The sequence below is a fragment of the Pelobates fuscus genome, chromosome 2 (assembly GCF_036172605.1).
Source record: "Pelobates fuscus isolate aPelFus1 chromosome 2, aPelFus1.pri, whole genome shotgun sequence".
Taxonomy (NCBI): domain Eukaryota; kingdom Metazoa; phylum Chordata; class Amphibia; order Anura; family Pelobatidae; genus Pelobates; species Pelobates fuscus.
The window spans coordinates 107,670,408-107,698,341 of NC_086318.1; positions in this window are offsets into that span (position 1 = coordinate 107,670,408).

Sequence of the window (27,934 nt, forward strand, 5' to 3'; positions counted from 1 at the left end):
ATCTAATGTTTACACTTCCTTTATTGCACATCTGTTAAGTTTAGAATTTCTTATCTCTTGCTCTGTTAGTAGCCTGCCACAGCCTACAGCAGGAGTAGGAAACATTTTAGTACCACCGTGCCAAAACACGATCTTGAAGTCCCTTGGCGTGCCAGTCCTATTTTTTTAATATTGGGTTGTGTATATTCTGCTTGTGTTATTTATTGGTACTGCAGTTTCTTTTCAGCATTGTATTTGTGTGTATGTGGGCTGTTATATTATACAGTTGTGCTCAAAAGTTTGCATACCCTTGGAGAAATGTAATATATGTACCATTTTTAAAGAAAATATGAGTGAGCAGGCAAAACACATACATTTTATTTCTTATGGGATGCATACCCTTAATTCTCAATCGTGTGTATTACCCAATTTATCATCAATGACAGCGTGCAATATTTTGTACTAGTTGTCTATGATGCCCCTAATTCTTGTAGGTGGTATAGCTGCCCATTCGTCTTGGCAAGATGCCTTCAGGTCATGCAAAGTCTTTGGTCGTCTTGCATCAATCACACATATGAAATCTCCCCAGAGTGGCTCTATGATATTAAGGTCATGAGACGTGGATGGCCACTCCAGAACCTTCACCTTTTTCTGCTGTAACCACTGGAGGGCCAACTTGGCCTTGTGCTTCGGGTCATTGTTATGCATGAAAGTCCAATAGTATCCCATGCGCAGCCTTCGTGCAGAAGAATGCAAATTGTCTGTCAGTATTTTCTGATAACATGCTGCATTCATTTTGCCATCAATTTTTACAAGATTCCCCATGCCTTTAGAGCTCACAACCCCACAAAACATCAGTGAGCCACCACCATGATTCACAGTGGGGATGGTATTCTTTTCACTATAGGCTTTATTGACCCCTTTCCAAACATAGCGTTTATGGTTGTTGGGACTGTGTTTGTGTGTGGGCTATTTGTATTATTTGTATGAGGGAAGGCTTATTCTGCAGCTCTGTGAATATCTAGTGGTGTGAGTGGCTTCCCTAAGGGCCAGTGAATAAAAATGTTAAGGTAAAAATAGTAAAATTTGAAAAATTCTCTAAGTTAGCTATGTTTTCAGGTCAGGTACTACGGTGCTAAATTGTTAATTTAATTGTTACTTTAGTAAATAACTCTGTGAGTTAATAGATATTAACAAATTTAGGAGATTTAGCAGCAGTTATGATCTTGCTTTAGAGCACTTTCAATTTAGTGTCAAGAGTGGAAACCAAACGGAAACCTGGTATAAAATAGCAGTTTAAGAAGATCGGAGATGAATTATGGTAGAAACATGGCATGTCAGTATGACAAGGAGTTTGGGTAAATGTTGGACTCTTTCAAGGATGGAGTGATTATCACATGATTAAAGGGAGCAGAAAAGAGGCCAGAAGACAAACCGGTTAGAAGTATAGCTTGAGTTGATTACATATAACAATCTGGGAATGTGAGAGCTGGGGAGTTAATTAGATATTGAATTACTATGGATGATAAAATAAATGCCAGAAGACAGGAAGAAGAGGAACCATGAATAGAAAGCCCCGGTAAAATCTGTAATGACCAGTGAGCAATAACTGACAACAACTGATAAAGATGTGGGCTTAGGGTCAGGGAGCCAGATTGAAGATTACAGTTCCTTTCCATTAGATGAGTCTGGGGTGTAGGAACAATGATAAAGGGATACATGGAGACAAAGGACTGTATAGGTGCCAATGAGGTGAGATAGTTTGAAATAAAAAAATGTGTTGTTCTTTGCCAGAGACTGAATGCGTATTCCAGGAATGCATTGTATATTGATGGTGTAGGACTAGGAGGATTGGAAAGTTATAGAAATAAGCAAGCAAGCCTTATGTATGTATTAAAAAAATACTTTGATCTCCCAGAACATTTCATCTCACACACTGGCATATACACACATTGACACACAAATACACACAGAGACACATACAAACACCTTTACACACAGATACACGCACTGACACACACACACACACACACACACACATATACTTTTTATATTTGCAGCAACCCTCCTGTAGGCATGACTGCTGACTCAAATACCAAACCCGTTACCACCAATAACGACATGACACCTGATTGTTGGGTAAGGGCAAAGGCCACATCTTTATTAAACTTTAACACAGCCAGCATTTCCACCTGTCAGCTGTTGGGGTGACTACCCAACAGACAGATACTCCAAGTCTTTATCCAGAGTTCGTACAGCCTGCCTTCAGGCATCAGCCCTAGCAGGCTGCGACTCCCCAAATCCTTTCCGTGCATTACGTGCGCTGGCCAGGAACTCCGCCATAGCTGTGACAAAACAAGAACAGAAACAAACAACACCACAAGCCAGAAACCATCACATAGCATAGGAAAACGGGGAGGGCAGGCGGGAAACTGTTCCAGACTGCTCCTTCTGCACTGGTGAGTACCCTCCCTTCTGCTCTCCTTCTTATATCCCCCCATCTTGGCAACTATGTATCCCTCATACTACCACCCCCTTACTGCAGGGCAGCAGTCATGCCTCCCCTTCCTTGCAGTCCAGGGGATATCTTACCTTTTGTTTTCTTATGAAGCTAGGAGGAAGTGATTGGCTGTCTGACCTATTATTAATTATCAGTAGGAAGTAATCAGATTATAGGTACCGTATATACTCGAGTATAAGCCGAGTTTTTCAGCCCATTTTTTGGGCTAAAAAACCCCAACTCGGCTTATACTCGAGTCATAGTCTGTATTATGGCAATTTGCATTGCCATAATACAGACTGGGGGGAGAGGGGGGCTGGCAGAGCTGTACTTACCTGTTCTGCAGCTCCTGTCAGCTCTCTCCTCCTCCGCGCCGTCCGTTCAGCACCTCGGTCAGCTCCCAGTGTAAGTCTCGCGAGAGCCGCGGCTCTCGCGAGACTTACACTGGGAGCTGACAGAGGGAGCTGCACAGACCGCGCGGAGGAGGAGAGAGCTGACAGGAGCTGCAGGAAAGGTAAGTAACATCTCTCTGCAGCCCCCACAGCCCCCCCACTGAACTGCCACTGGACCACCAGGGAAGGAGAGCCCCCCTCCCTGCCATGTATCAAGCAGGGAGGGGGGACGAAAAATAAATAAAATAAATAATAATAATAAAAAAAAAATAATAATAATAAAAAATAAAATAAAAAAAAGGGGGTATAAGGACCACTGTGGGAGGGGGGGGGTATAAGGACCACTATGGGAGGGAGGGGGTGGGATAAGGACCACTATGGGAGGGAGGGGGGGTATAAGGACCGCTATGGGAGGGAGGGGGGGATAAGGACCACTATTGGAGGGAGGGGGTGGGATAAGGACCACTATGGGAGGGAGGGGGGTATAAGGACCGCTATGGGAGGGAGGGGGGGGGATAAGGACCACTATGGGAGGGAGGGGGGGGATAAGGACCACTATGGGAGGGAAGGGGGGGATAAGGACCACTATGGGAGGGAGGGGGGGGATAAGGACCACTATGGGAGGGAGGGGGGGGATAAGGACCACTATACCACTATGGAAGGGAGGGGGGATAAGGACCACTATCGGAGGCAGGGGGTGGGATAAGGACCACTATGGGAGGGAGGGGGGGAGAAAAGGAACACTATGGGAGGGAGGGGGGGATAAGGACCACTATGGGAGGAAGGGAGGGGGGGGGGGATAAGGACCACTATGGGAGGGAGGGGGATAAGGACCACTATGGGAGGGAGGGGGGGGATAAGGACCACTAGCGGAGGGAGGGGGGGATAAGGACCACTAGGGGAGGGGAGGGGGAAGTAAGGACCACTAGGGGAGGGGAGGGGGAAGTAAGGACCACTAGGGGAGGGGTGAGTCAGGACCACTGGGGGAGGGGGGTGAAGGAACACGGGGGTGGGGAGGTAAGGACCACTGAGGGAGGAGGAGGGGAGGTCAGGACATATGGGGGGGGGCAAATATCCTTGCACCGGCCCTGCACACACTGCATTCATACACTGCATTCATACACACACTGCATTCATACACACACTGCACTCATACACACACACTGCATTCATACACACACACACTGCATTCATACACACACACACTGCATTCATACACACACACACTGCACTCATACACACGCTGCACTCATACACACACACGCTGCACTCATACAGACACTGCACTCATACACACACGCTGCACTCATACACACACACGCTGCACTCATACGCACACACTGCATTCATTATACACACACTGTAAATAAATATTCAATTAATATATTTTTTTTAGGATCTAATTTTATTTAGAAATTTACCAGTAGCTGCTGCATTTCCCACCCTAGTCTTATACTCGAGTCAATAAGTTTTCCCAGTTTTTTGGGGAAAAATTAGGGGCCTCGGCTTATATTCGGGTCGGCTTATACTCGAGTATATACGGTATATTTGATTTTGAACTTAGTATATATAATATTCATCATATTCTATGTATTGAAATTAATTTTGATAATAATTATTATTTACTTTGTTTCCCTGTTGTACATAAAAATACTATTTTGCAGCTACTTCCCAAGCTCTGAACTGCTTGCATTGATGTCCTGTCCAACAAACAAACCTCATAGGTCTCTCTGTCAATTTGGTATTGTATAGATTCCTATTGGAGATCTGCGGTTTCCCTGTTACTTTGTCACTCACGTGTCCTTGAAAGTGAGAGACAAGAGGGTGAAGTAAGTGGGTTAATGGACCTTTAATTTGCTTGAAAAGAGCATAAATCTGGAATCATACACAAAACATGGTTTATTTGTCTGCCACTAGGGTCACATAATGCAGAGCAGTATCAGCGAGGGCTTTGTATTTTAGTGCTTGGATGTGAAATTGCACCCAAACTGTACAATAAGGATTGTCAGTCTGGCAGACAGGTATAAACCTAGATGAATAAGAAAACATAATAGTACCATGGCATGAAATATTGAATAGAGCAAAAATAATCAAGATATGAAACGTCTAGAGTCAGATAAAAGGGGAATACTTTACTAGCGATGAATGGATTTGCCTTGGTGTTTTAAGCAAGAAATCAGCAGAAACTAAAATTAAATTGCAAAATTTAGGCTAAAATAGCAAAGTGGATAATTATTCTAAATAAGTACTTTATACGTAAACTTTACAGTTCAGTGTTTTGTGAATAATAGTCTTTATGTGTAGGTTAAAGCGCAAGCAGTTTGATGTGTCATATAGAATGACCCCTAGTAAAAGGGAGTTTTGAAACCTCGCTATGCCCCAAATGTACTAACTGTCTAAACTAGCGACTAAGCTATTGTATGGACCTGTTAAATAACAGCGTGGTACCTAAATCCCATAGCCACCCACCATTTAAATGAATTAACCCTACCAACCCCCTCATCCTAATAATATTGTGTGTGTGTGGGGGTGTGGGGGGAGCAATAAAACTAATATGTGTAAAATTACAAAAATATATACTTACCATCAGAAGTATTCTTTCTTGTACCTCTTCTTTTCTTCAGCCCCCCACAATTCCAAATACAAATCTATAATTCCCGATGCTGCTAATGGAAAGAAAAAAAAAAAACCTTCGATGGTAAATCCAAAGCAGACATTATTGGATACAAAAGGACACATCTGGCAATAAAAAACACATATTGATTCAAGCAGACATCAGTGAAGGACTTTGGAGAGTCCGATTAACCATGGTAATCCCCGTGTAGTTCCATCAACAATACTACTCATACCATCCCTACTTTTTTACCCCCAGCCTTTCAAGGACTATAGAATACACAGGCAACTCCAGACATATATAAATACATGCTGTATTAATCCAGCCTTTACACACTACGTACCTGCTTTGAAATTGAGTGTGTGTACTATTCCCTATCTTCCATGATGATTAATAGTGGTCTGATCTTGATCATCACATATCTAACCTGTTAGTGGTCACTGGGTGCATATACATAAATGTGACAATCAGTGATGTACCTACCACGGTCGCACAGGTCTCAGCTTTGACCGGTCCCGTTGCTTCAGGTGGTTCGGCCACCCTGCCGACCCCTGCAAATGGTGTCCACGCACCCGATGAACCCCTCAACGCATCACTCCGGCGGCAGTACCGTTCGGGTCAGGCCGCGCGTTGAGGGGCCAATTGGATGGCTCATGTATTTCCAGGGGCCCAGTCAGCAATGCAGAGCTTTAAGAGTCACTTCCTCTCAGCAATAACCGAGCCACGCAGAAGGAGGAAGAGGGCGAAGCATGGGAGAAGGACGTTAAGGGTTAGAGTGGAATTTCTGACTCTAATTAGCCCGAGCTAGCCACTGGATCCAGGGAAGTCACCCTCCTGCACCTAAAAGGTAGAAAACAGGAAAGTGACTAAATAAAAATTAAATTTTGCAAGTTTGGGGGTATCTGTCTGTTGGTATGTGTGTGTCTATATGTGTGTGTGTCTGTATATGTATCTGTCTATATGTGTGTATATGTATCTTTGTGTCTGTATGTGTATCTGTCTGTGTATCTGTATGTGTATCTGTCTGTATGTAACACTCGCCCCCTTTCACGCTGCCACACTCACCCTATCACATTATCTCCTCCAATTCTGTTTACTCATTTCCCCAACCATACCATACTCACCCTGTGGGGCATGAATGAGACACATAGAGGGGTTTGGGAGTGTGAATGTGACACATGGAGGGGCTGGCGGGGGAGGGGAGATGTATGGCGGGCCCAGGGAAATTGTCGCACTGGGGCCCTGTGGTTTCTAGTTACGCCTCTGGTGACAATATTTTTTTCTGCATGTTTTTCTTCAAACTTTCATTATAATATAGCTATACAAGAAATTTTGAATTTTTTTGTATATGAAATGCAGCACAATTCGTATTATGTTGACATATGTCCTCATTATTTTCTATTCAGGAACACTCAGGCTGGAATATAAGAAGGTCAATACTGTCATAAAGGCAGGGAGCAATGTGTACACTGCCCCGCGTGCATTCAGTACAAGGCAGCTTTTGTGACTCATAGCTGAACACGATCTCTCCGGTAGTGCAGACAGAATCTAGCCTTGTATCATAACTGATGACAATAAAGAAAAAAAGTCAGAATTATATAAATAGATATAAACAGAAACTATATATTTTTTAAAGTTTTTTTTTGCAAAAATAATAAGATAATCAAAAAGGAAAATATATAAATTGATTACTACCCAACATAGGCGTGCGCACGGGGTGTGCCGGCTGTGCCTGGGCACACCCTAATCCCCGCGGCACACCTGTGAGTCCTGCAGGAACGCGTTCCTGCTGTTCCTGCAGGCACTCTGCCGGCCCCAAATGCCCTCCTCCTCCCTCCCCATGTACCCCGCACGCCGTTTGCTGATGCCGGAAGCAGGAATATGATGTCATATTCCGGCTCCCAGCTACAGCAGACAGCCCGCGCGGCGAGAGGAAGCAGAGAGCACACAGCTCCCTCACCGCTTGTTGTATGGAGATAGGCGCCCGACCCACTGGACCACAGGGACAAGTCCACGCCAACTCTCCAGATAGGGAGGCTGGGTGGACAATTTTTTATTAAAATATAATAATTTGTGAATGTGTGTGTGTCTGTGTGTGAGTGTGTGTGTGTCTGTGAATGTATGTGTGTGTCTGTAAGTGTGTGTGTCTGTGAATGTATGTGTGTCTATGAGTGTATGTGTCTGTAAGTGTGTATGTGTGTCTGTGAATGTATGTGTGTGTTTCTTTAAGTGTGTGTGTGTATGTGAATGTGTGTCTGTGAATGTATGTGTGTGTGCCTGTAAGTGTGTGTGTGTGTATGTGTGTCTGTGAATATATGTGTGTCTGAGTATGTGTGTGTGAGTGTATGTGTGTGTACATGTGTATATATATATGTATATATATATATATAGAGAGAGAACAATGATTCAGAGCACTCCAAAGGACTTGTTTGAAAAAAGGCTTTATCTGTGTGAGAAGATCGACGTTTCGACCCGCAGGTCTTTATCAAGATGACATCAAATTTAAAATAGTGTCTTTATATAACCACAGTAATTAAAGGACCACTCTAGTGCCAGGAAAACATACTCGTTTTCCTGGCACTAGAGTACCCTGAGGGTGCCCCCACCCTCAGGGACCCCCTCCCGCCGGGCTCTGGAGAGAGGAAGGGGTTAAACTTACCTCTTTTTCCAGCGCCGGGCGGGGAGCTTTCCTCCTCCTCTCCATCTTGATCGCGACGTCATCGGCTGAATGCGCATGCGCGGCAGGAGCCGCGCTCGCATTCAGCCGGTCGCATAGGAAAGCATTTACAATGCTTTCCTATGGACGCTTGCGTGCTCTCACTGTGATTTTCACAGTGAGAAGCACGCAAGCGCCTCTAGCGGCTGTCAATGAGACAGCCACTAGAGCAGGGGTAGGCAACCTTTTAGCAGCACTGTGCCGATACAGGATTGTGATGTCCCGTAGCGTGCCGGTCCTATTTTTTTTTTAATCGAGGGGTGTATGCTGCCATATTCTGCTTGTGTTATTTTTACTGTATTTACTTTGTATCGTTGTATGTGTGCATTTAAGCAGGGCCGTCTTTAATAGTGACTGGACCCTGGGCAAAGCATTTGCTTGGGGCCCCCTGGACCCTGTCCCCCCTCCTCAGGCATGCAATCACGTCCTCCATCTCAACACAGTGGCGGATCTAAAGTAGAGAGGTGCAAGAATTTTTGGGGGTCTCCCTGTTGCACGGGTGATTAAAAGGTAGATCCCCATCTGTCGTGCAACTCCAGAAATGCATTGACAGCTGGGGCTCTACCATTTACCCATGTTTGCAGGTCTGTATTTAGCACTAAGCAGTTTTTGTGTGTTTGAATGCAAACAGGTTTTTGTATGGAATATGTTTGTATGTGGTGTTGGCGTGATTGCAAGCATGTATTTGTGTAGTGTTGGTTTTTGAATGCAGGGGTGTATTTACATATCATTTTGGTGTGTAACACAGACATGTGTTTGTACGTAGTGTTGAAATTTGAATGCAGGGGTATATTTGTGTGTAGTGTTAGTGTGTGAATGCTGAGATGTATGCACATATATACGCACACACACACACACACAGATCTATACACACTGAAATGCGCACACACACACAGACACACAGACATACTGACACACAGACACAGACATGCTGACATACAAACATACTGACACACACAGACATACTGACACACACAGACATACTGACACATGCTGACACACACAGATGACACACACACACACACAGACATACTAACACACACACTGACAGACATACTGACACAGACATACACTTTAAAACCCACACTCCAGTTTCCTACCTTTCCTGCTCGTGGCTGAAGGTGTTGGGAGTTGGAGTCTAGAGCTCTCGGCCAGCCCCCCTCCAATCAGCCTACTCTTCTTTCCCGCGCGCTCCTCTCTTTGTGGGAGGAAATGATGCACGGTCGTCACTTCCTCCCAGGCTGCTGCCGAAAAGCAAGGGGCCCGCTCACGCTGTTAAAGCGCCTCAGCGTGCGACAGGGCCCCTGCTGACAGAAGCCCACCGGGTGGTCCTTTGCGCATGGGCAACGCGGTGGGCCTCCTTAGTGTGCAGATTACCGGCCAGAGGGTAAGAAATAGTTGAGGCCAGCAGGGCTCACGGTGCAGCTGGCGAGTTTGCCCCACGTTAAAGACGGCCCTGCGTATACGAGCTATTATATTGTATATGTTCATGAGTAGTTTATGGTATTGTGTATGATACATATGAATGTGGGCTGTGTATGGAGGCTGCTTGTGAAATTGTGTATGTGTGTGGATGGATATGTCACAGTGTGTGTTTGGTAGTGTGTGGGGGCTGTTTGGGGTATTGCATGTGGGGTTGTGTGCATGTATATGGATTGTTAGTGGTGTTTCATTTGTGCAGATTGTGTGCATCTTTGTGTGTGGGCTGTCCGTATTATTTGTATGCGGGGAGGGTTATCACTCAAGGCTCTAGCAGCCTTGAGTGCCGTGCAAAGACACCTCGAGTGCCGTGCATGGCACTAGTGCCGTAGGTTGCCTACCCCTGCACTAGAGGATTTGGAGGCTGGATTAACCCTCATTATAAACATAGCAGTTTCTCTGAAACTGCTATGTTTATAAAAAAAAGGGTTAATCCTAGAGGTACCTGGCACCCAGACCACTTCATTAAGCTGAAGTCGTCTGGGTGCCTAGAGTGGTCCTTTAACAGGAAATTACTTACCCCAATGTGACCGTGATGCCCCGCCACCATGTGTAACCGCTTGTGTAGTGATTGACATAGCATGCGTCGCAAAGTGATGACGTAAATCGTGTGTATCCAATGAAAATTGAGAATGGGCGTCATGTATCTATGGCAACAGCCGTTGCGTGCGCATGCGTGACAGTGTGAAATACGAAAATTTTTAAAACCAAGGAAGACGATCTAACGACTATAAATGAATGAAAAGTGTGTATAAAGTTGTATACCAGCCTGGATTTGTTCCCCAGATAAATGTCTAATGTGTTAGCGTGCACAATGCGCCATCCATAAAGGTTGTAGAGGAGCGTCTTGTAGCCATGGAGACGTCCTCACCATGCGCATGCGTAAAGAGATGTGTAGCTCTCAAAGGGACCTAGAGACATATAATGTGATGTAATTCCAGTAAAATACAAGTTTAGCAGGCTAAGATTGCCACAAGGCATATGTATGTATATGTGTTTGTAGTATCAGTTAGTTAATTACACGTAGCTAAGATACTGTTATCACTGTACTGACCAGGTGCAGGAATGTAAGAACTGGAATTACGCGTCCCTCTCCTTTGTATCAGATGAGCCACGTGGTTAGACCGGATGGATGAGTTTAGACTCTATTTATTAAATAGGTTAAGGGTATGTGTGGGTGTAGTTAATTGTGGGAGGAGCTACAGTGCTATATAAGGAATGTACTCTATGTATTCAGTACTCAGACTTTGCTGTATTTTGGTGACGCTAGTCCCTCTGAGTCCCGATCGGTGATCCAATAAAGAATCTCTTCCTTCCTGAAGAAACCTGTGTCCATCTCTCTGTGCTTGGCTTCCGTCAGTTTCTCCGGTATCATTTGGTGCATTGGCCGGGAAGCTCATCGTTCAACGGTAGCTGAGAGGCAGAGGCGTGAGACGGTCTATCTTTGCCCACGTTCTCTACGGCTGCACCCCTGAACTTATGCGTGGACCTCCCTTCGTCTCGGCGCCACTGGTCTGTTGTCCAGGAGATCATCGGCCTCTACGTGAGAAGTGCTGGGGTGTCCCCGTCGATGAGTGTGAACTCAGGTTCAGGAACGAGGAGGTAAGACAACTGCTGTTTTAGACGGCAGGACCCACTAGGGGTATACCGATTGTGCGGTAGGCCCAAAGGGGTTTTGAATCTGTGTATCTGCCCCCTCTGTCGGAGGGAAGGAGCGAAGGCGCACCGCTCGATCGAACGCTCTTTAGTCAGACCGTTTGATTTGGTTAGTCAGGCGGGGTCCTGGTGTAAATAGCCCTAGCCGGACACCGGTGTCTTGTCTAGACTAGCGTTCTAGGGTGTATATTACGTTCGCTAGGTCGGAGGGACCGGGAGACTAAGCGGCGCCTGTGTAAATTCGGTTCGCTAGTTCTCATCCTATCTGGGCTAAGTGGGAAGGCGTGTAAATTTGGAACCCACTAGACTTTTGATAGTGCGACTAAGAGGCGCCTGTGTAAATTCGGTTCTCTAGCTCGCTATATATGTGGTGATTGGGCAGTGTGGCTAACCAAAACGGGTGTATATAGTTTTAGGTAGTCCATTCAAGGTACTGGCCAATAGTTTAGTTGGGAATTGTAAATGTGTTAACGATTGTTTTAGTAAAGTGTATATCTTGTTAGATAGCGCGAGCTCAGCCGTCTAGCGAGAGTGTTAATAGTGTGTTGCTGTATTATAGTGCACGGTACCATAACCCTGTATATTTACTGACATTATATAATAAGTACTAATCATTGTCGTCCATTGCATGTTTAACACCATAACCACTAATAATTGTATTGTGACCTTAACTTGTGCTTTGACCTATGCTAACCGTACTGTAACCGCTATTTGTAAAAGACGATGTTACTGGGGTGTGTTATAGACGGGTAATTCGTATATAGAGAATTATAGCGTGGGTGACTGTATAGTTACGCCAAAGGGCATAATATTGATTATATAGTGACTGGTGTAACAGCTGTGTGTGTACGGGAATTCCCTGAGTGTTTATTGTTATTGTGTACGTTTCACTTGGTAACCGTACCACGTGGTGCTGTTGCCAGAGGAAACGGGTGTGACTGTTGAATAGTACGCGTGTATAGTATTCGTTGTCGACGACGTTCCATTGTTAAGTATGGGTGCGTCGCAGTCAACGATTCCGGATCCCTTAGGATGTATGGTTAAGAATTTTAAAAAGGGATTCAAAGTTTGTGATTTTGGGGTAAAGATGTCTCCTGTACGTTTGGTCACTTTGTGTACTAGGGAGTGGCCTACTTTGGTTGCGGCATGGCCGCCACGTGGCAGTTTGGATCCAACTCTGGTACAGCGCTTACACGTGGCTGTATCGGGTAGGCCTGAACTTTACGGCCAGTTTCCTTATATTGACTGTTGGAGACAGGCCGTAAATGACTCGCCAAAATGGCTCCAGACATGCCACGAGGAGCAGTGTCGCCTCATGGTAGCTAGGACTTGCTCGTCCACTAGGACTGGTGTTAGGCCCATTTTGGACACGCCCCCTGAGTCCGAGATCCCTTTGCCGCCCCCTTACTTTCCGTTAAGAAGAAGTGACGCAAACGCAGGAAGTCCTGCACCCCTCCCCTCATTACCCTCATCCACTTCCGCTTCCTCCTCCAGTACAGGATCCACCCCCCCTCGTACTAAATCTCCCCTTCCGGAACCAGAATCCACCCCCATTAGAAACGAATATCCTGATTTGGCGCCACTTCAGACTTCCGGTCAAGCTTCATCTAGCTCGGCTCGAAGTGTTTTATTTACGACCTTTTCCCAAAACCGACCTCCCACATCCCCATACCCTATCTCTCCCCGACCGGAACCCATGACTGACGCCTCTCTACGTAGCCCCATCCAAACCCGACAGTTGACTGGTGCCCAACAATTAAAGCACTATCAGATGCCTCTTCGTCTGAATCCCGGGTCAGCTTATATCGATGCCGCAGGTCAAATGGCACACGCTGACCCAGTCTTCGTATATGTCCCATTTACCACAACCGATCTTTTAAACTGGAAGACCCATAATTCCTCGTATACTGAGAAACCACAAGCTATGACTGATCTGTTCACCTCAATAGTACAGACGCATAATCCGACATGGGCTGATTGCCAGCAGTTACTAATGACTTTATTTAACAATGAGGAAAGGACAAGAATAAATCAAGCAGCCATTAAAGCATTAGAGGATAGAGCCCGTGCTTTGAACCAAGCCAATCCAGCAGCATGGGCCGCGACACACTATCCCAACACCGATCCCGATTGGAACGTAAATGGTGCTGATATGGTTCAACTCAGAGCCTATAGAGACGCTATAATTGCTGGCATGAAAGCCGGAGGAAAGAAAGCCATTAACATGTCGAAGACAGTTGAGGTGATCCAGAAAAGCGATGAAGCGCCCAGTGTCTTTTATGACCGATTATTGGAGGCATACCGCTTGTATACCCCCTTTAATCCGGAAGACGCAGACAATTCCCGAATGGTTAACTCCGCCTTTGTCAGCCAAGCATACGGAGATATTAAGCGCAAGCTACAAAAGTTAGAAGGGTTTGCAGGTATGTCCATCACCCAACTAATGGAGGTAGCAAATAAGGTCTATATGAACAGGGATACAGAAAGTAAGAAAGAGGAAGAGCGCAAGATGCGTAAAAAGGCTGATATGCTAGCGGTAGCGATCGCAGGCGTAGATAAACGGGGCCCAGATAGAGGCAATAATAGATGGAGTAGGGAGCCTTTGAGTAGGGATCAATGCGCGTATTGCAAGGAAGAAGGGCATTGGAGGAACGAATGTCCGCAAAGAGAGCAGTACGAGAGAGACCAACCCAGGGCAGGCTACGGAAACTTTAGAGGTAGAGCGAGAGGTAGAGGAGGCCCCGGAGGGAGTAATGGTTATAGAGGGAGTAATGGGAACAGAGGAAGTGTTAGGGAAGACAGGTATATTCCAGCAGCGCAAAGGTCCCGCGATAGAGAAGGTAGGGACTTTGTAGGATTGGCTGACACTGTCATGGAGGACTATTGATACCGACCGGGCTCCATCCCCCTTGGTCGAGCGGAGCCTATGGTCGATGTATCAATAGGGGGGAAAAGGAGTGCGTTCATGATCGACACTGGTGCTGAACATTCAGTGGTGACTAATCTAGTTGCTCCTCCATCTGGAAGGACTATTACTGTGATAGGAGCAACTGGAAGAAGTGCTGAAAAACCGGTTCTTAAAAGTCGACTCTGTACATTGGGAGGCCACGTAGTAAAACACCAATTCCTTTATATGCCTGAATGTCCAGTCCAATTGCTGGGACGTGATATGCTATCAAAATTACAAGCGCAGATTACGTTCCTACCAAATGGAACAACATCCTTAAAGTTTAATGGACCTTCAGGTATTATGACTTTATCCGTACCAAAGGAAGAAGAGTGGCGACTTTATACAGTGTTGACTAGCCAAAACCCTAGGAGTGATGAGACATTGTTTAACATACCAGGAGTTTGGGCAGAGAACAACCCACCAGGACTGGCCCGCAATATTCCACCAATAAAAATTGAACTGAAACATGGGGTTTATCCAGTGAGCCTAAGACAATATCACATTCCGCAGAAGGCTAAGAAGAACATCCAATCCTATCTGGATAAGTTCATACGGTATGGTATCCTAAAATTCTGTACTTCCCCCTGGAACACCCCATTGCTGCCTGTTCAAAAGCCCGGTACAGATGAGTATCGACCTGTACAGGACTTAAGAGCAGTCAATGATGCGGTTGTTAGCATACATCCAGTTGTACCCAATCCATATAACCTGCTTGCTTTAATTCCGGGCGGGGCTACTTACTTCACAGTCTTAGATCTCAAAGATGCCTTCTTTTGCCTCCGAATTGCCGCAGAAAGCCAATGTATTTTCGCTTTCCAATGGGAGAACGCTGTAACGGGCTCAAAACGCCAAATGACTTGGACAAGACTGCCCCAAGGGTTTAAAAATTCACCTACCCTATTTGGTTCAGCTCTAAGTCAAGATCTACTGGATTTCGAGTCTATCCCAGGAGAATGTGTATTGTTACAATATGTAGATGACTTGTTGATAGCAGCAGTTACAAAAGAAAAATGTCAGCAAGCAACGCACGATCTACTACATATTCTCTGGAAGGCAGGATACAAGGTGTCCAGGAAGAAGGCTCAGTTGTGTTTGCCAACTGTCAAGTATCTGGGATTCCATATCTCTGAAGGTCAAAGGATTATGGGGCCAGAGAGAAAAGAAGCTGTCTGCCAAATACCAATACCCAAGAATAGAAGACAAGTGCGAGAATTCTTGGGGGCAGCAGGCTTCTGTAGGATATGGATTCCCAGCTATGCGATACTGGCAAAACCTCTGTACGCAGCCATCAAAGGTACAGAGCACGACCCCTTCTTATGGACCCAAGAACAGCAAACGGCATTTGAAGATGTGAAGAAGGCTTTGATGAGTGCCCCAGCATTAGGTCTACCTGATCACACACGACCATTCTACTTATATGTACACGAGCAAAGAAGAATGGCTGTGGGAGTATTGACACAGTACTTGGGATCATGGCAAAGACCTGTTGCCTACATGTCTAAGCAACTGGATGCAGTGGCCAGCGGACTTCCACCTTGTCTAAGAGCCGTAGCTGCAGCCGCCCTGCTAGTAGCTGAAGCCGATAAACTCACTCTGGGTCAAGAACTTTATGTACGAGTCCCACATGCAGTACAGACGTTGTTGGATTACAAAGGAAATCATTGGTTTAGTAACAGCCGTATGACCAAGTATCAAGCAATGTTGTGTGAAAACCCAAGAGTGCATTTAGAGACTGTAAACACCTTAAATCCAGCTACCCTTTTGCCGCAACCTACTGAAAGTCAACATGATTGTTTGGAAGTAATGGATGAAGTATTTTCAAGTAGACCAGATCTTCGTGATTTTCCCATCCAGAACCCCGATGTTCAATATTACACCGACGGCAGTAGTTATGTGAAAGAAGGGATCCGCTATGCAGGATATGCAGTGACAACAATAGACAAGGTGATAGAAGCTCGGCCACTGGCGAAAGGAACATCAGCACAAAAGGCAGAATTAATAGCACTAACACGAGCGTTACAATTGGCTGAAGGTTTAAGAGTAAATATCTATACGGACTCTAAGTATGCGTTTTTAACCACTCATGCCCACGGAGCTTTGTATAAAGAAAGAGGACTACTGAATTCAGAAGGCAAAGAAATCAAGTACGCAGCTGAAATCCTACAACTATTGGAAGCAGTGTGGGAGCCGAAAGAAGTCGGTATCATACATTGTCGAGCGCATCTGAGAGGAGATGGTGATGTAACCAAGGGAAATCGGATGGCAGATAGTGCAGCTAAGCGTGCTGCTGAATCAGGAAGACAGGAGTATGTGGGGCATATAGCTGCTCTTATACCAACTCCACTGTCCCAATGGACTCCAGTTTATACAGCTCAAGAAGAGGAGTGGTTAAAGACTGAACCGGGAAAGTATTTGGAGAACAAGTGGTATCAGCTAGAAGATGGAAGAATAGTCATACCAGCATCACTAGCGGTAGAAATTGTCCAAAATTATCACAACGGGACACATTCTGGGAGAGACAGTACTGAAGAATCTCTCAGGAAACATTTCTACATACCAAGATTGTCCAACTTGACTCAGGCCATTGTACGCAGATGTGTAACGTGTGCTAAGAATAATGCAAGACAAGGACCAGTAAAGCCACCAGGAGTCCAGTTTATGGGGGGACTCCCCATGTCCGATCTACAAATAGACTTTACAGTAATGCCTAAATCGGGTGGACATCGTTACCTGTTGGTAATTGTGTGCACCTATTCAGGCTGGGTAGAAGCATGTCCTACTCGTACAGAGAAAGCAGGAGAAGTTGTAAGATTCCTGCTACGAGAAATAATACCCCGATATGGACTACCCTGTTCTATAGGATCGGACAATGGTCCAGCTTTTGTTCATCAGTGCCTACAACAACTGACTCATATGCTTGGTATAAAGTGGAGGCTTCATACTGCATATAGACCCCAGAGTTCTGGTAAGGTAGAGAGAATGAATAGAACTATAAAGAACCAGTTGGCTAAAATGTGTCAGGAAACCCAACTTAAGTGGAACGTTCTCTTACCCATAGCTTTATTGCGAATCCGCAGTACCCCTACCAGAAGGATGGGCCTCTCTCCTTTTGAAATCATGTATGGGCGACCACCTCCCGTACTTGGTAACTTAAGGGGGGACTTGAGTCAGTTGGGAGAAGGAATTACCCGGCAGCAGGTTGTAGAGTTGGGTAAGACTATGGAGGAGGTACAGAAATGGGTACAAGATAGATTACCTGTGAATATTTATCCCCCTGTTCATAGTTATCATCCAGGAGACCAAGTGTGGATTAAAGAGTGGAATAATGTACCGTTAGGGCCCAAGTGGAGAGGTCCTTATGTTGTTCTTTTGTCTACCCCTACAGCGATAAAAGTAGCCGAAGTAACTCCGTGGATACATCACTCCAGGGTTAAACCAGCAGCAGTCGATTCTTGGCAAATTACAGCAGATCCAGAGAATCCCTGCAAGATCCGGTTGAAACGCACTACTCAGTCGGAGTAACGAGGAATTATTGTGGATTACAAATTTTATTGTTACAGGTGTGAGTGAGAAGGCCATAATAAAGCCTGTCCGCTTACCAACACATAGTGTATAAGCCAGGAAAGTCTCGAAGGGACACCTGTGAAGACGAGCAGAACTCCATTCCCTGCAGCCCTCACATCCTGGAAGCTGAGGTTCCATCGCACGGACGAAGACTGAGGATGACGGCGAAAGATGTGCTTTTGATTGTGTTTATTTATATGTGTTTTTATATTCAGGAAGGTAGAGGTACCGACACTCCTAGCTGTGAGGTATGCATTAAGACTACGAGAACAGGTAACCATATTTCCCAAACCCTAATTTGGCATTCACAATACGAATGTAAAGGAGAGGTATCAAGATGTAGATACCTAAATATAGACTATAGTGTGTGCCATTTAGGAGTAGGAGAACCTAAGTGCTTCAGTCCAGAGTATCAACCTCGTACAATTTGGTTGACTCTCAGGAATGGAGATCCTCAGGGGACCCTAATTAATAAGACGGTGTTAGAATCCGTACATTCTTCGGGTGTTCTGCTATTTGATGCATGTAAGGCGATATCAAGTGGTAGAAAACCGTGGAATGTATGTGGGGATCTTAGATGGGAGAGGACGTATGGGTCTAATGATAAATATATTTGTCCCAGTAGTAAAAATAAATATGTGAGTCCTAGATGCCCAAATAAAGACTATAACTTTTGTCCATATTGGTCTTGTGTGGGGTGGGCGACTTGGGGACAGACAGTAGATAAAGACATGATAGTGACTAAGTTGCCGACTAGCCCATATTGTAAGTCTATGGAATGCAACCCAGTCCATATACTTATTAATAACCCCGACAAGTTCCTAGATAAGTATGGAAATTTATTTGGGTTTCAGATATACGGGACGGGTTTAGATCCTGGGACATTATTGTTTATAGGAATAGAGACTGATACGGTATCCTCCCAGACTCAAGTATACCATTCCTTTTATGAAGAGATGAGTATAGATAATAAGATCCCCCATAACGCTAAAAACCTGTTCATTGACCTAGCTGAAAGTATTGCCGGTAGTCTTAATGTTACCAACTGCTATGTGTGTGGAGGTACTAACATGGGAGACCAATGGCCTTGGGAAGCAAAGGAGGTAATGTCCGGTTCTGAGGCAGTTGACCAACTAATATCTACACAAGCCGATTATCATTTGAGTGTTAGAGGTAAATCTGAGTGGAGATTAAAGACCTCCATCATAGGTTATGTTTGCATAGCAAGGAAAGGAATAATGTATAATACTTCTGTAGGAGAATTAACTTGTCTAGGGCAAAAAGCTTATGATGATGATACTAAAAATACAACTTGGTGGTCGGCTTCAAATGTCTCAGAACCATCTAACCCGTTTGCTAGATATGCCAGTTTAAAGGATGTGTGGTTTGATTTATCCATCACATCTACCTGGAGAGCCCCAGCAAATTTGTACTGGATCTGTGGTAAGAAAGCCTATTCGGAGTTGCCACAGGACTGGGAAGGGGCATGTGTGTTGGGTATGCTCAAACCATCCTTCTTCTTGTTACCGATTGAAACAGGTGAGACTTTAGGTGTTAAAGTGTATGATGTGAATCATAGGAAGAAAAGGGGACCCATAGAGATAGGCGCCTGGGAAGATGATGAATGGCCTCCCCAGCGTATTATAGATTACTATGGGCCAGCCACGTGGGCAGAAGATGGTACCTTTGGTTATAGAACCCCAATTTATATGCTCAACCGTATTATAAGATTACAGGCGGTGGTTGAGATTATCACAAATGAGACATCACAAGCGCTCAATCTTCTAGCGAAGCATAACACCAGGATGAGGACAGCAGTGTACCAAAATAGATTAGCCTTGGATTACCTTTTGGCAGTAGAGGGAGGTGTATGTGGGAAGTTTAACCTGAGCAATTGCTGTCTTCAAATAGATGACGAAGGGCAAGCAATAGCTGAGCTTACTAGCCATATGGTTAAACTAGTGCATGTGCCTACTCAGGTATGGAAAGGGTACAATCCAAGTAGTTGGTTTGGTAGCTGGTATGAGTGGTTTGGAGGGCTTAAGGCAGTGGTAGGTGGAGTCCTACTGATTTTACTGTTGTGTCTACTCCTACCGTGTCTTATACCCTTAGTAGTTAGGTCTGTGCAAAGCCTGATAGGAAGTATAGCAGAGAGGAAGGCTGCTGCACAGATAATGGCGATATATAAGTATAAGGCTCTAGATCAAGGAGAACCAATGCAGGAAGATGAGTGTTAAAAGATTCACATCATAAGATAAGTCTGGTCTGGTTCATGGTAACCTGAGGTATATGCAAACCAAGGTTAAGTGATGCCTCAAGTAATTGTGAAATATCAGAGGCATCAAAGGGGGGAATGTGATGTAATTCCAGTAAAATACAAGTTTAGCAGGCTAAGATTGCCACAAGGCATATGTATGTATATGTGTTTGTAGTATCAGTTAGTTAATTACACGTAGCTAAGATACTGTTATCACTGTACTGACCAGGTGCAGGAATGTAAGAACTGGAATTACGCGTCCCTCTCCTTTGTATCAGATGAGCCACGTGGTTAGACCGGATGGATGAGTTTAGACTCTATTTATTAAATAGGTTAAGGGTATGTGTGGGTGTAGTTAATTGTGGGAGGAGCTACAGTGCTATATAAGGAATGTACTCTATGTATTCAGTACTCAGACTTTGCTGTATTTTGGTGACGCTAGTCCCTCTGAGTCCCGATCGGTGATCCAATAAAGAATCTCTTCCTTCCTGAAGAAACCTGTGTCCATCTCTCTGTGCTTGGCTTCCGTCAGTTTCTCCGGTATCAATAATGTGTATAAGAACTATATAAGCAGTGTGTTATGCTGCGTGAAACATAGATGCATATGGAAATGGTGATGAACCTAGTGAATATGACTAATGTGGCATGGTGAAGATATGTGAATATAACGAGGAGAGAGATAAAGGTAGAAAGGAGGAGGTGTGTGGGATCCTGACAGTGTGCAGAAATGAACAGTGTTAAACGTGAGAAACGGACAAACTAGACTATGTGTGATAGTGACACTTCACAAAATGACACCAAATCGTGTGTGTAGACAAAGTGGGGGAAAGGGCAGGAGACGAGAAAGCCTAGGTAGTGGATGGTGGTATGTGAACAAAGGGGTGGGTGGATGTGAATATATATAAAGTGTAGAGGTCCAGAGAAATCAGATGTGGAGCAAATATATAAATGCAACGTATAACATACAGGTGCAGGCAATGGTAAATGTATATACATATGTACAAAAACTATATATAAAGGGCCAGAGAAACCAGATATGGGAAGAATGTATAAAGGTAGCATATACCATATAGGTATAGACAATGAATTGATATCTGACTATGTATACCATAAGGGTGAGCATGAGTATGAAGAACTAGTAGATAATTATTTTTTCTAAGATTAGATGAGAGAGACAGCATTTAGCGATTGTCCAAAAAAGAGTGGAAAGATATATATTCGTTGAGGCCTCTAGGGTGCACTGTGTCAAGCGTCTTTATCCAGTACGTTTCTCGTTGGAGCAGACTTTTGGAGCGATCACCACCTCTGGACAGTGGGGGGATATGGTCGATGGCAATGAATTTCAAAGTCGGGAGTCGATGGTTAGCTTCTAAAAAATGTTTAGCCACCGGTTTCTCCGTTTTGCCGTCCCTAAAGGCGGTCATAATGCCTGAGCGGTGTCCCCGCATTCTGTCTCGTAGTGTAAGGTCCGTCTTCCCCACATAGTAGAGACCGCAGGGGCATGAGATTAGGTAAACCACGTGATCCGTAAGGCAAGTGATGTGGTGTCTGATGAGGTATCGTTTTCCCGAGTGTGGATGGGCGAATGATGGACCTGTGAGCATGTGTCCGCATGTAACACAATTAGTGCATTTAAAGCACCCCATCTTCGTGTATCCTTTTTTGGTCTCGTATTGGTTGGTGTAGTCGCTTTTTACCAAGATGTCCCTCAGGTTGCGGTTCCGTCTGAAAGCAATCCGGGGAGGATGAGAGAATGTAGGGTGCAGTGTAGGGTCTGCGGCCAATAAGTCCCATCTGTTTCGAATCACCTTCGCGATCCGATCGCTTGCTGTATGATACAAGAATGGTAATGTGATGGTTGCTGGATCTTGTGGAGATGTGGAGGTTTTAGGCAGAGATTGATGAAAGATCTCAGTGGCTCTCTGTAATGATCGTTTGAGTATGTGGGGCGAGTACCCCCTCTGTAAAAAAGATTGCTGCATGGTATCCATCTGGTCTTTGATGTTGTCTGGATCTGAATTGTTCCGTAGTACCCTAAGGAACTGAGAGATCGGGAGAGATCTTTTAAGCGCACCTGGATGGAAGCTGGTGGCGTGTAGCACTGTATTACGATCGGACGTCTTTTTGTATAAGGTGTATCCTATAGAGTTCTGTGTTCGATATAGCTCTACATTAAGAAATTGTATCCTGTTAGTGTCACTGCAGTGACTCAGACGTACAGGAGAGTCTATATTGTTTAGATTATTATTATCTAATTATTTTGATCGCTCCAAAAGTCTGCTCCAACGAGAAACGTACTGGATAAAGACGCTTGACACAGTGCACCCTAGAGGCCTCAACGAATATATATCTTTCCACTCTTTTTTGGACAATCGCTAAATGCTGTCTCTCTCATCTAATCTTAGAAAAAATAATTATCTACTATTTCTTCATACTCATGCTCACCCTTATGGTATACATAGTCAGATATCAATTCATTGTCTATACCTATATGGTATATGCTACCTTTATACATTCTTCCCATATCTGGTTTCTCTGGCCCTTTATATATAGTTTTTGTACATATGTATATACATTTACCATTGCCTGCACCTGTATGTTATACGTTGCATTTATATATTTGCTCCACATCTGATTTCTCTGGACCTCTACACTTTATATATATTCACATCCACCCACCCCTTTGTTCACATACCACCATCCACTACCTAGGCTTTCTCTTCTCCTGCCCTTTCCCCCACTTTGTCTACACACATGATTTGGTGTCATTATGTGAAGTGTCACTATCACACATAGTCTAGTTTGTCCGTTTCTCACGTTTAACACTGTTCATTTCCGCACACTGTCAGGATCCCACACACCTCCTCCTTTCTACCTTTATCTCTCTCCTCGTTATATTCACATATCTTCCCCACGCCACATTAGTCATATTCACTAGGTTCATCACCATTTCCATATGCATCTATGTTTCACGCAGCATAACACACTGCTTATATAGTTCTTATACACATTATATGTCTCTAGGTCCCTTTGAGAGCTACACATCTCTTTACGCATGCGCATGGTGAGGACGTCTCCATGGCTACAAGACGCTCCTCTACAACCTTTATGGATGGCGCATTGTGCACGCTAACACATTAGACATTTATCTGGGGAACAAATCCAGGCTGGTATACAACTTTATACACACTTTTCATTCATTTATAGTCGTTAGATCGTCTTCCTTGGTTTTAAACATTTTCGTATTTCACACTGTCACGCATGCGCACGCAACGGCTGTTGCCATAGATACATGACGCCCATTCTCAATTTTCATTGGATACACACGATTTACGTCATCACTTTGCGACGCATGCTATGTCAATCACTACACAAGCGGTTACACATGGTGGCGGGGCATCACGGTCACATTGGGGTAAGTAATTTCCTGTTAATTACTGTGGTTATATAAAGACACTATTTTAAATTTGATGTCATCTTGATAAAGACCTGCGGGTCGAAATGTCGATCTTCTCACACAGATAAAGCCTTTTTTCAAACAAGTCCTTTGGAGTGCTCTGAATCATTGTTCTCTGTATACCTACGCTCTGCAGCACCAAGGCATTTTTTGAGGATAATAACTTAAGGTAGAGTGCCAGATTTCGAATTTGTTTATATATATATATATATACACACAAGTGTATTTTTTTTTTTGGGGGGGGGGGGGAATATTGGGAGAGTTCCCACACTTTATTTCCCAGGACTTGACCCCTGCCGGCAGGGAAGATCTCCGGATCTCCCCTATTGGCTCATGCAGAGCTGGCGCTATCTGAGTGCCGGCTCTGCTCTAAGCCTCCATGGGCCGGTGGGGAGATCAAAGATCTACCTCACCAGCCCACAGTAGCATGTAGGGAGGCAGGAGAGGACCCGGGGAGCTCTAGACAGAAGCTCCGCCAGGTTCCTCTTGCGAGATCTGAGCGTTGCCGCAATGCTCAGATCTTGCGAGAGTGAACTCTAGCCCCGCAGGCTAGAGTTCACTCTCCCTTGGACAGCAAGGATCCCCCTCCCTACATAAGGTAAGAAGGGAGGGGGTTATTTACTAATCTGCCCCCACCTTCACAATCCCTCCAAACATACAACATACACATACAGCACCCACACACACACACAGCACCTACACACATACAGCACCCTAACACAAACAGCACGCACACACAGCACCCTCACACACAGCACACATACAGCACCCTCACACACACACACACACACACACACACAGCACACTAACAGCACCCTCACAAACACACACACACACACACACAGCACCCTCACAAACACAGCACACTAACAGCACCCTCACACAAACAGGACACTCACACACAGCACACTAACAGCACCCTCACAAATACACAACACAAACAGCAACCTCACACACATCACACAAACAGCACCCTCACACACACACACAGCACACTAACCGGACCCTAACACACATACACAAACACCATCACACACAGCACACTACCAGCACCCTCACACACAGCACACAAACAGCACCCTCACCCACATAGCACACTACCAACACCCTCACACACACATCACAGTAACAGCACCCACACACACAGCACCCTCACACAGCGCACTAACAGCACACGCACACACAAGCAGCAGTATATGTATGTGTGTATGTATGTATATATATATATATATATATATATATATACACACACACACATGCGGCGTGTGTTTGTGCTTTAGGGTGCACACCCTAATGCAATAGGCTGCGCACGCCTATGCTGCCCAAGGTCTAGAGAGCTAAAAAGTGAAGAAGTTTGTTAAAGGGATTCTATAGTGTTAGGAATAAGTTGTATTTCTACCACTATAAAGTCCTCTGCCTCCTCCCAGCACACAGAGAACTTAAAACCATTTATTTACTCACCTGATTCCAGTGCTGAATTCCATCGGCTACGGCACTCCACCTCCTCTGAAATCATCCAACGGGGGACCTAATGCCCATGCGCAATGAGCGCATTAGGTCCTCCTCGTAGGAAAGCATTGAATCAGTGCTTTCCTATGGGGATATTCCTTACACGTGATGTCAGCATGCAGAGTGTGAGGACGTTCAGAGTGAGTTAGGGTCCAGTAAATTTCCAGAAGCGCCTCTAGTGGCTTTCTAGTTGACAGACACTAGAGGCTGTCTTAATACTGCAATGTAAACATTGAAGTTTCTCAAAAACAATTGTTTCTCAAAAAACAACATTGTTTTAAATTGCAGAACTAAGTGGGACTGGGACACTGCACCCATACCACTTCAATGAGCTGAAGTGGTCTGGGTACCTATAGTGTCCCTTTAAGTTTGTTATCAGTTACATATTCCTGACAATTCTGTTTTGTACTCTACTGTATTAAGATTGGCCAGCTATATAGTAACTCATTTATTGTATAATACTGTATAATGCAAAATTGTGCAACCTTTAAAAAACAAAATGCCCACCAACTATAATTATCAACCTACATTGAGTTGGAAGAAAGTATTGCAACTGTCACGGCCCAAAGACCTTGCTAACTGTGATTTTAAGGCCCTCATAGACCTAGAACTGGTGATTTGTGGGTCCAATGGTTTTCATATAATAAAAATACATTGCAGACATATATAAATCTCCACATCCGTACAAAAAGTGATCATTGCGCACATACATAAAAAATAAACTGTACGCCCCTGGAATAAGATTTCCCCTTCATTATATGAGAACAAAAAATCCAGCTTGAAAGTAAATCTGTCACCTTTGAGGATCTTTGCATATTTCATGATCGTCCACCAAAAGTGACAGATTCAGTGTGTGGCTACAGGGTGCTTTGGAGGTAAATTTTACTTACCTCAGGCTGTCTCTTTGGACCACTGTCATCTTTTTGCTGCTGTCCTCTACAACTACTGGCGCTACATTGGCAAGTGCGAGAGTACAGCATTGCAGTCTATGAAGGAACCCATGAGACTAGGAAAGAATTCTTAAGCTTAAGCTTCTAGGGGCTGAATCCTACAGCTGTCAACTGTGACAGCTGCTAGGATAGGACAAAAGTTTTGTCAGCTTTTGTCAACCTCAGATTTATCGAGAGACGAAGTAGTCCTTACTGTGTCCTATGATATCTTTTGATTGAATTGGAATGTGAGTGAAATTCCAATGTAGTCTTGATCAGTATTTTATAAATATTATATCTTTATAAAAAATACTGCAAGAAGTGACAAAGCCACTCTAAGGAATGGTTACTCTGAATTGAAATTATTAATACAATTACATTATTTTGTCATTGACAGTTAATACATATTCAAAGTTTAGGAGCCAAGGCCATATGCATGCAAAATTACATTATTATTAAGATTTTTATAGCTCCAACTTTTTCTGAATCACTTTACAATATTACAAAGGGGAAATTAAACATTAAAAGAAACAAATTATCACAATTTTTGATAGGAACAGTAGGTTGATGAGGACCCTACTCGAATTAGCTTGCTATATAGAGGATGTGGGTTATAGCATGGGGGATTGCAACCAAATGATAGGGTGGGGCAATAGTAGATTTGGAAGGTGAGAATAAAGTGGAATATTGACTCACTATTCAAATTGAGAATCTAAGACATAGATTTGAGCAAAGACAGTAACCCTGGGAGACCATAGACTTTTCTGAAGACAAAGGTATTAAGAGACTTCTAAAAAAAATGAATAATAGTAGAGAGTGTGATGGGAGAAAGCAGGCTGGAATGAAGCAGACCATAAGAAGTCCTGTAAGTATGAGTTAGCAGTACAGATAAAAGCAGCGGAAAGGAGAAAGTCACCAGAGCAGAGCAGAATGACCGAAGATGTTTGCTTGAGTTGCCGAGAGCTTTGTATGTATGAGTTAATCTTTTTGAATTGAATTATATAAGATACAGGAAGGCAAAGTAATGACTGACAGAGTGGTGATGTGTGAGAAAAATAACAGGAGAGAAAATAAGCCTGGCTGCAGCAATTATTATTGACGGCATTATTGACTGCATAGAGTCTATATGATTTCTGGAGAGATCAATTAGGAGAGTATACAGTAGAGAATGCAAGAAATTAAAAGACCATGAACAAGCTCCTTAGAAAGGGGTGGATGCGGGCATGTTTTTATGACGGAATTGGCAGGAGTTGAAACAGACTGGACATGACAAAGGTGAAGCCAGAAACAAAGATAACACCAACACAGCGAGTTTGTAAGAATGCGGCAGTGAACTGAGGGGAGGAGAGGCATATCTTGCATCAGCATATAGGCGGTAATTTAATTGAGAAGAACTAAAGGGCTACTCCATCTTCCAGGACCATTTTTGCTTTCAGAAGTGATCATGGAGAAAGCAGTATGAAGCATTTTAGCTTGAAACACTTCATATAGAGAGATATCTGCTCTTTTGTGCCTGGGGCTAGTTGCACACCTGACACACATGACTTAGGCAGCCTGTAACTAATGTTAATTTTGTACAAAAATTACATCAGTCACTGGTGACAGCTGTAATCAGCATATACCCTTTCAGAAAAGCTTGTATTTCCCCTCTCTTCCTTCTGTGCTCTCTCCTGGTCCTTTCCGTCTCCCTATATAATTTTTTTTTTTTTTAAATCTCCACCTCTGTCTTCCCTCCTTCCTCCCCTCAGCTAAGAGCATGTGCATGTGCTCTGATCCTGGAAATTGGTACAATAAAATTCTTCTCTATGAGACCTCAATAAAAAAGGAGTGACACAATGTCATAATGGACAGGGTGTTCAGAGCATTGAGGTGAACTTCGCCCAGGACTTGATTCAAGGTAGTCTTTTTGTCAGTCTCCTTTTTTCCTTTCTT